The sequence below is a fragment of the Bison bison genome, unplaced genomic scaffold (assembly GCF_000754665.1).
Source record: "Bison bison bison isolate TAMUID 2011002044 unplaced genomic scaffold, Bison_UMD1.0 scf7180017864456, whole genome shotgun sequence".
Lineage (NCBI taxonomy): Eukaryota > Metazoa > Chordata > Mammalia > Artiodactyla > Bovidae > Bison > Bison bison.
In genome coordinates this window covers 181,263-188,347 of record NW_011495018.1, presented here as the reverse complement: position 1 = coordinate 188,347, position 7,085 = coordinate 181,263, and the positions used below count along the sequence as shown (strand labels likewise).

General features: G+C 59.9%; 1 protein-coding gene across 1 annotated transcript in view; it reads left to right on the top strand.

Annotated features, from left to right (window-relative positions):
• Positions 1-7,085, top strand: part of INPP5A (inositol polyphosphate-5-phosphatase, 40kDa) — a 109,579-nt gene that overhangs the window by 47,797 nt on the left and 54,697 nt on the right. The window lies entirely within an intron of this gene.

Here is a 7,085-nt window from a genome sequence, read left to right as displayed (position 1 = left end):
AGGCGGCCCCAGAAAGCATGAGAGCATCTGGAAGAACGCGGGCGTGGGGCAGAGGTGAGCGCCCGCCGTGTGGTCCTGCTGACGTGGCCGAGGGGACGCCACTTTGAAGAGAAAACAGTGACAGTTTCCCAACAGACGAGGGACAAATATACAAATTCAGGGAGATAAAATCAGCGCCCAGAGAGGTCACAGCAAAACTGAACAGAACCTTGGACCAAGGGGCCCCTTTGAAAGCAGCCGTGGGGAAGACGGGTCCCCGAGAGGGGAAGTGGTGACCGCGATGCTGAGGGCCATACCCCCAGCCATTGCCATGTCTCGAGGGAGAGGCCAGCGGAGAGTCCCGCATGCAGGATGGCGGGTGAAAGCGCCCTGAAAGGAGTCGGCCGCAGCGGGCCAGTCCAAGGGGACGCATGCTGAAGGACGCTCTCCTCTCGGGAGGGAGTGGCCGCCAGAAGGAGTCGGCCGCAGCGGGCCAGTCCAAGGGGCGCATGCTGAAGGACGCTTTCCTTGCGGAAGGGAGTGGCCGCCAGAAGCAAGCGGACACTGCGGGTGGGAAGGCTGGGGCAGGGAGCGCAGGCTGGGGAGGGCAGGCGTGGTGGTGCCCCGCAGCAGGGAGACAGCCTGCGGTGCAGACGGAGGCACGAGACCCTCCAGCAGTAGGGGATGGTGGTGCCCCCCGACTGCCGGGGTGAGGAGGGCTGAGGGGCTGGGGCCATAAGCTGTGCCCTCTGCAGGTGTTGCTGTGTTAGCATCTCTGTGGAGTGGGGGTGGCGTTAGGTTATTTGAAGCAAAAGTAGATGGCAGTTTCCCAGTGGGGTTGAAGTTTGAAAATCGGTTAAACCTTCCTCCTCACGTTTACTGCGCAGGCGTCTCGACAGCGCATGCATCCTGTAGACAGCATCGCCCAGTGCTGGTGGCCCTTGAGGCGCGTTTTCCCTTAACCGTCCTCTGTCTGGGATGCGCTTTCTCCAGAACACTCATTAAGGATGAAATTGTAATTGAAAAGCTAATGATTTTCAGAAGATGAAAGATGAAGTCAGAGCTGCTTTAGCTGCGATGCAAACTCTCTGAGTGATTTAATTGGCATAAAAGTTTATCGATTTGCTTTGCTGATCATTTAGACATGGGGAATACAACAAATCTTATAAAGAAGACTAGTCATTTTAAGTCTGATGTTTTTCTTTGCTTATTATCAAAGCTTTCCGTTTGCAAAGTAATACTGAAAAGAGTATTCGTCCTGCAAAGGACTCTCATCATCTCAAGAGGATGAGATCGTGATGCAGAGTTGAAGGTGGCCTGGGGGTGCTCGCCGAGGGGCCCCGGGTCTGCAGTGTTCCGTCGCCCTGGAGGGAACTCTTGTCTCGTGGACAGGTTTCCTTTCCCACCCGAGGCCGGGCGGGCTGGAACCTGCTAAGTCAGGTGGAGTCAGGAGCCTTTCGCTTCTGAAAGGGAAGGTCCGAGATACTGTGCCGAGCAAAACGCGTGATTCTGCGGGGGGCGGACTGGGCCCTGGACGCGACAGCTGAGGTGTTCCCCGGGTGCCGCGTGGGTCTGGGGAGTCCCGAGTCCCCAGCCTGGGCCACAGGCCGCGAGGAGCCCCTCAAGCCGGAACTTCCTGTATGTCGCCCCTGCCCTCTCAGCTGGGCCCAAGGTCAGCACCCCTTCCCAAGCCCTCAGTGTCCCTGTGCCCTGGAGACTCAGCTCCAGGACACCTCCTGCCCCTCCCTGCCTCTTCCCCACTGTGCCTGACCCCCACTGACCCGTGCGTGTCCCTGAGGGCCACCTGTCACCCCTGCTCCCTGGGCCCTCACCGACCCCTGCCCTTCACCCTGGCTCTGGTTCTCCTGGGAGCGCAGCACCTTGCTGAGGACTCTGCACACGGCGACCACTGCATTTACATCGGGGCCAGACCTCTGTCCTGGACTCCAGGCCTGCCACCCCTGTGAGGCGTCTTGGGGCCATTTCAGCCTTGGCTCGTTTGAAGCTGGACACCTGTGCTCTGAGCCGTCCCCACCTCAGACCATGGTGCCGTCCACTTCCAGCTGCTGGCAGGAACCCTGGACTCATTGCCCAGGCCCTGACTGCTCTCAGGACGTCCCAGGGACGGTGCCCCTGCTCAGAAGCTGGCCTCCTGTCCAGAGTCCTGGTCACCGTCCCAGGCCTCACCCCGCCTGCAGGATCTCAGGCCGGACTCCTCTCTGCCCGAGGTCACCCCAGTGGTTTCCAGGGCGGGTGCCCTGGCAGGGCCATCCTGGCCTGAGGGGGCCTTGCCCAGGTGGACTGAGACCAGTGTCCCTGCAGTTTAGGGACCTGGTGACGTGCTCTCTCCGTGGCCCATGTCTGCAGGGCCTGGTGACACGTCGGCCGCCTTGCCGTGGTGATCAGACATGTCAGCAGCATGTCAGCCTCGCGGGGCCTGAGGGGACAGCGGGGCCGGGCTGTGACAGGGTCAGTGCGCAGTGCATGCTTTATAAAACGCTCTTTAATTCAGCAGCGGAATATCATTAGCTCTGTACGTAGATGAACACAATGGACAGCCAATTTGATTACCTTCTGATGCTGGCCGTCGGGCGGGAGACAAGATGAAATTACACGCAGCCCTGGTGCGGGCGGGCCGCGGGGAGCGGGGCGTGGGGGTCAGCAGGGCCTGGCCGTCACTCCAGGTGCAGCCCAGGGGCTGACCTGGAAAGTCGGTACTTTGTGAACAAGTCAGTTCTCATTTGCGAGAGTCACAGAGCAGCTCTGCGGGGCCGGGAGCCTGTGACGGTGACACCCGTGGGCAGCCTCTCCTGCAGGCCGCCCTCCAGTGACGCAGGCCAGCGTGGGCAGTCAGGCTGCCCCATCCAATTAGGCTGGCCATCGAGAGTTTATTATGCCGGAGAAGATCAATGAAGCTCTGCATTGATTGAAGCAGAAGCCTTGTTTCATTTATTATTGTTTATAATCTAATGAATGTTGCAGTAACTTTGCTTTGATTTATTACTCAATCTGTTAAATTGTTTTAAAACCAGGAGTCTGGGGGCTTCCCCTTGTGCGAGGGAGGGCCGCTCCCCTTGCTGGTGAAGGCGTGTGGCCCGTGCGTCGGGCTTGGCTTCTTGGCGCTGCTGTGAGGCCGGGCTTGGCTTGTCCTCTGAGGCCTGCAGCACGTTGGCTCCGAGCCGTGGACCGGTCTCCTGGGGAGGTGGGGGACACGCCTCTGTGTCTCACTGTCCAGTGATTCTTGCCGCGTGCCAGGCCTTGTGCTGGGGACTCAGAGGTGACCAGGCCCCTCAGGGAGCTCCCTCCCCTCCTGGTAGAGAAGGAAATAAGCAGCCAGCCAGAGTGGGCAGCACCACAGAAGGGCGGGGCTGTGCGGGGGCTGAAGTCCAGGAGGGCTGCTCAGAGGAGGCAGCGTTTCCACGGGAATGTGCAGCATCAGGGCTCACGTGAGAGGAAGGCGGCAAAACAGGAATGCCCATGGTGGCAGAGCTTGGCCAACCTCAGGCCGGAGGCCAGTGTAGCCAGAGCTTTGTGAGCCAGGGGGCTGTGGTGATGGGGGTGACCAGAGAGTAGGGGACAGGGCCAGGCTTCTGGTGGCCCCACAGCAGACGGGGGAAATGGAGGGGCAGGAGTGCAGGGACTGCAGTGGTGCAGGAGGCAGGGCTCCCCGGGGCCGAGAACGGAGGGTCAGCAGTGCCCAGAGTGGTGGTCACTCGGGGAGGGGCCGTTTAGGGAGGGCGTGGTGGTGGGCACGCCACATCCAGGGAGGACCAGGGTTCCAGCGGGAGAGGGAGAGCAATGCCACAGGGCCCCGAATCCGGGAGGCCGGCCCCCTGGGACGTGCTCACGGGAACTGCGTGTCCCACACCCAAGGCTGACCCCCGGGGGCACCACGCTGGAGCTGGCAGCTGGGAGACGGAGCCTGTGCAGCTGCTCGTGGAGTCAGAGCGGGGCCCCCAGTGAGGGCTGAGAGTGGCGTCCTGCGGGGTCAGGCATCCACGCTGCGGGGAAGCGGAGGGTCCAGGGAAGTCTTGCTCTAACTCCCGGGTGGGCTGTCACAGACCCGGCTCAGCAAAGTCACCGGGTGGCAAGGGTGAGGACCAGTCCAGGAACAGGTGAAGGCCCTGGACGCGGTCCAGCCTCCAGAACCCACGAGTGTGAGCACGTGTGTCGTGATCAAGCCAGCCTGGGGCCAGCAGTGCAAGGCTGGCCTGACGTTTTCAACCCTCTTAGAGCAGTGCTCCGCTTTAACCCCCTATAAACCAGACTTGAGTGTGGCTCAAGGCGTGTCGCAGTTACGGGAAGGAAGACTGAGCGCCGTGAAGACGCCACTGCCCCCCGGGCAGGCTGTGTGTGATCTGCACCCCAGCAGGATGTCTGGGTGTAATTTGGCAGCTGTTGGGGAGTTTCACTTGGAAGTACAGAGGGCCAAAAATAATAAAAGCAGTTGTGAAGAAAAGCAAAACGGGGCATTTATCTCTACTACTGAATATGAAGACTTATAAAGCTAAGCTAGGAAAAACTGCTGTTAGACCGACGAGAGGAGTCAAAGCCCAGAGAACAGACCCCTGGAGAGATGGGAGTGTGGCCTTCACGTGAACGACGGGGAACCACATGGATGGAGTAGTGGAATCCACTGGGTGCCTGTGCCCTGCCCACAGATACATCCCTGGCGTGGGGAAAAGCAGCCTTACGCCTCTTCCCTCTCAGCCCGGCCCTGGCCCCCGCTCTCCTGTCACCCCTCTCGTCACAGGCTCTCTGACCATGCTGGGCTGCAGCCCGAGGATGGCCATGCTCTGCCATCGTGGGCGTTACCTGCTTCGCCAGCCTCTCCTCATGTGAACGTGGATGCTGCTGGTTTCCATGGAAACGCTGCCTCCTCTGAGCAGCCCGGGTATCAGAGGGTGGTGAGACTCGTCGTGGAGTGAGAGAGAACTCTTGGCAAACCAGGAATGGAAGCCTAAAGCCATGAAGGAGGTGTCGGCTTGTTTGACTACCTTAAAGATAAAAGTTTTCATTCGGTGAAAGATACCACAGAAAACCGACAAGGTGAGCCAAGGCACAGGAGATGTTCCTCATCGTGCAGGTAACAGACATGGGGAACGGAAAGTGGACTCAGTGTGAGAGCAAGGCCTTCAAGAGAAACCCACGCGCCCGGTGTGCTAGAAGGAGGCGCTCAGCTGCTCCAGAGTGAGGGCAGCACAGGTGAGACGCCTGCTGGGTCACCCGCGGGCCTGCAGCCGCAGAGGGCTGCCGGCTGGTCTGCCGGTACCAGGACCGGGCAAGGGGGTGGGCAGCGGGCACCGCTGGCGGTGCCGTGTAGAATCCTGTGTGGAAGGTGCCTACCCACCGTGACCCAGAAACTCCAGCCGCGTGTCACGCACACGCGCCCACTTAATACAGGCGTGCAGGGGTGTGCGTGTCTCTCACGTGTGCTCAGGGACGCCACGCAGTGTTCCCTATAGCATCAGTGCCTGTAGTGAACACCTCGGACACATGTCAGTGTGTGAGAAGACGTGTGTGTCCCTCTTCCCTGTGTCTGGAGGGCAGATTTGCCCCTGTGGCCCTTCCTTGGTCGGTTTGACTCGAGCCTTAGGGGCCGTCTCTTCCCCGGGAAAGCCAGCAATCTGACACGGAGGCGCGGGCGTCACACCGAGATGGTGCGTCCTGGAGCATCCGCTTCGTTTGCCAGCAGAGGCAGTGGGTGCACATCCGAGGGCTGGCCTCTGGGGCTACGTGGCCTCCCACCGCGGGGGGGCGGTGGCTCGCCTGCAGGACCCTTGGCAAACCCGCGCTTCGCGTCTGCTGGACGTCTGCGGACGCATGGCTCCAGTGTGGGGAGCAGCCTCCCCGCCCCCTGTCCCCTACCCTGGGTCAGCGTGTCTGGAGATCAGCTCTTGGTCCTCAGTCTTCAGCCCCCCAAAGGCAGACGAGCGCCCAGATGCGGCCCTGGGTCCCATCAGCAGCCTACTCAGTCGCTGCGGGAGACTGTCTTCGCAGCGTTTGCAGCATCTGCAGACCCTTGAGGGACCTCGAGCTGCCAGGTGGGTGGAACCAGGGGCCCTGGACCATGTCTCCTGCCGCGTTCATCCCTGGTGCTCGCGTGGGCGTCGCACGGACCCGGATCCAGGCTCACGCTGCATCCCTTCAGAGCCCGGCCGCTGGATCCCCATAGCCTCGGGGCGAGTCTGCCCCCGAGGCCGTGCTGCTGCCGTCTGTCAGGGCTCCTGCCCCGTGTCTGAGCCCCGGTGGACACAGCAGCAACTGCTGCATTTCACTAATGGAGAAAATAGGCACTCCTGACAGGTTTATAAATATGTAAAAAGTATTTGAATTGTTTCTAGCAAAGCAGGCAAGGAGTCAATACTCTCCGACAAGACGAACACTCTGCTGACAGTTGCGGGGTCAGAGGACCCGCGGGCCAGCACCCGGCCTTGCTCACTTCCCTCCAGATGGCCTCACAGCCGCTGACAAACGGGCCCTGAACTGCATGGATGGGGTCGGTCAGGTGTCGGAAAAGTTGGATAGCACTTTGACTTGAAATACTCATTAGAGCTAATTATGGATTTTCTGACTCTATGAGTTACAGTTTCTGTTCCTACATTGGCAATTTATTTTCCATTTATCATGAACTTCTTAATATTATATTAGCTTTATTGCATTCAATGAGGCAATAGTTCAAATATTTGCAATCACATTTATTTACTTAGGCTTTTTCTGAGTGCTTACTTTGCTCACAGAGATGAAAGAATGCCCATTTACAGGCCCGCGTGAGCAGAGCAGCTGTTAGGATTCTCTTCCTGGGGTCCCCGTGCTGCCCGAGTCCGCTTCTTGGAGGGGCCTCGGCTGTCCGAGGTCGGAGCAGAAAGCAGAGGCTGGGCCTCAGGTGTGTGCGTGCAGGGGCCGCAGCTCCCCTCGGGGAGGGTTCAGGGCAGCTGATGACGGCTGGGGTCGGGCGAGCGGCATGTGGGCTGTTTATTCTGTGCCTGCGGAGCCCCAGCCACTGACCACACGCCTGAGTCCCCGTCACACACACAGGCACACATGTTCACGTGCACTCGCACACCCCAAGTGAAGTTTGAATCCCAGGTAAACAAGTGATTCCG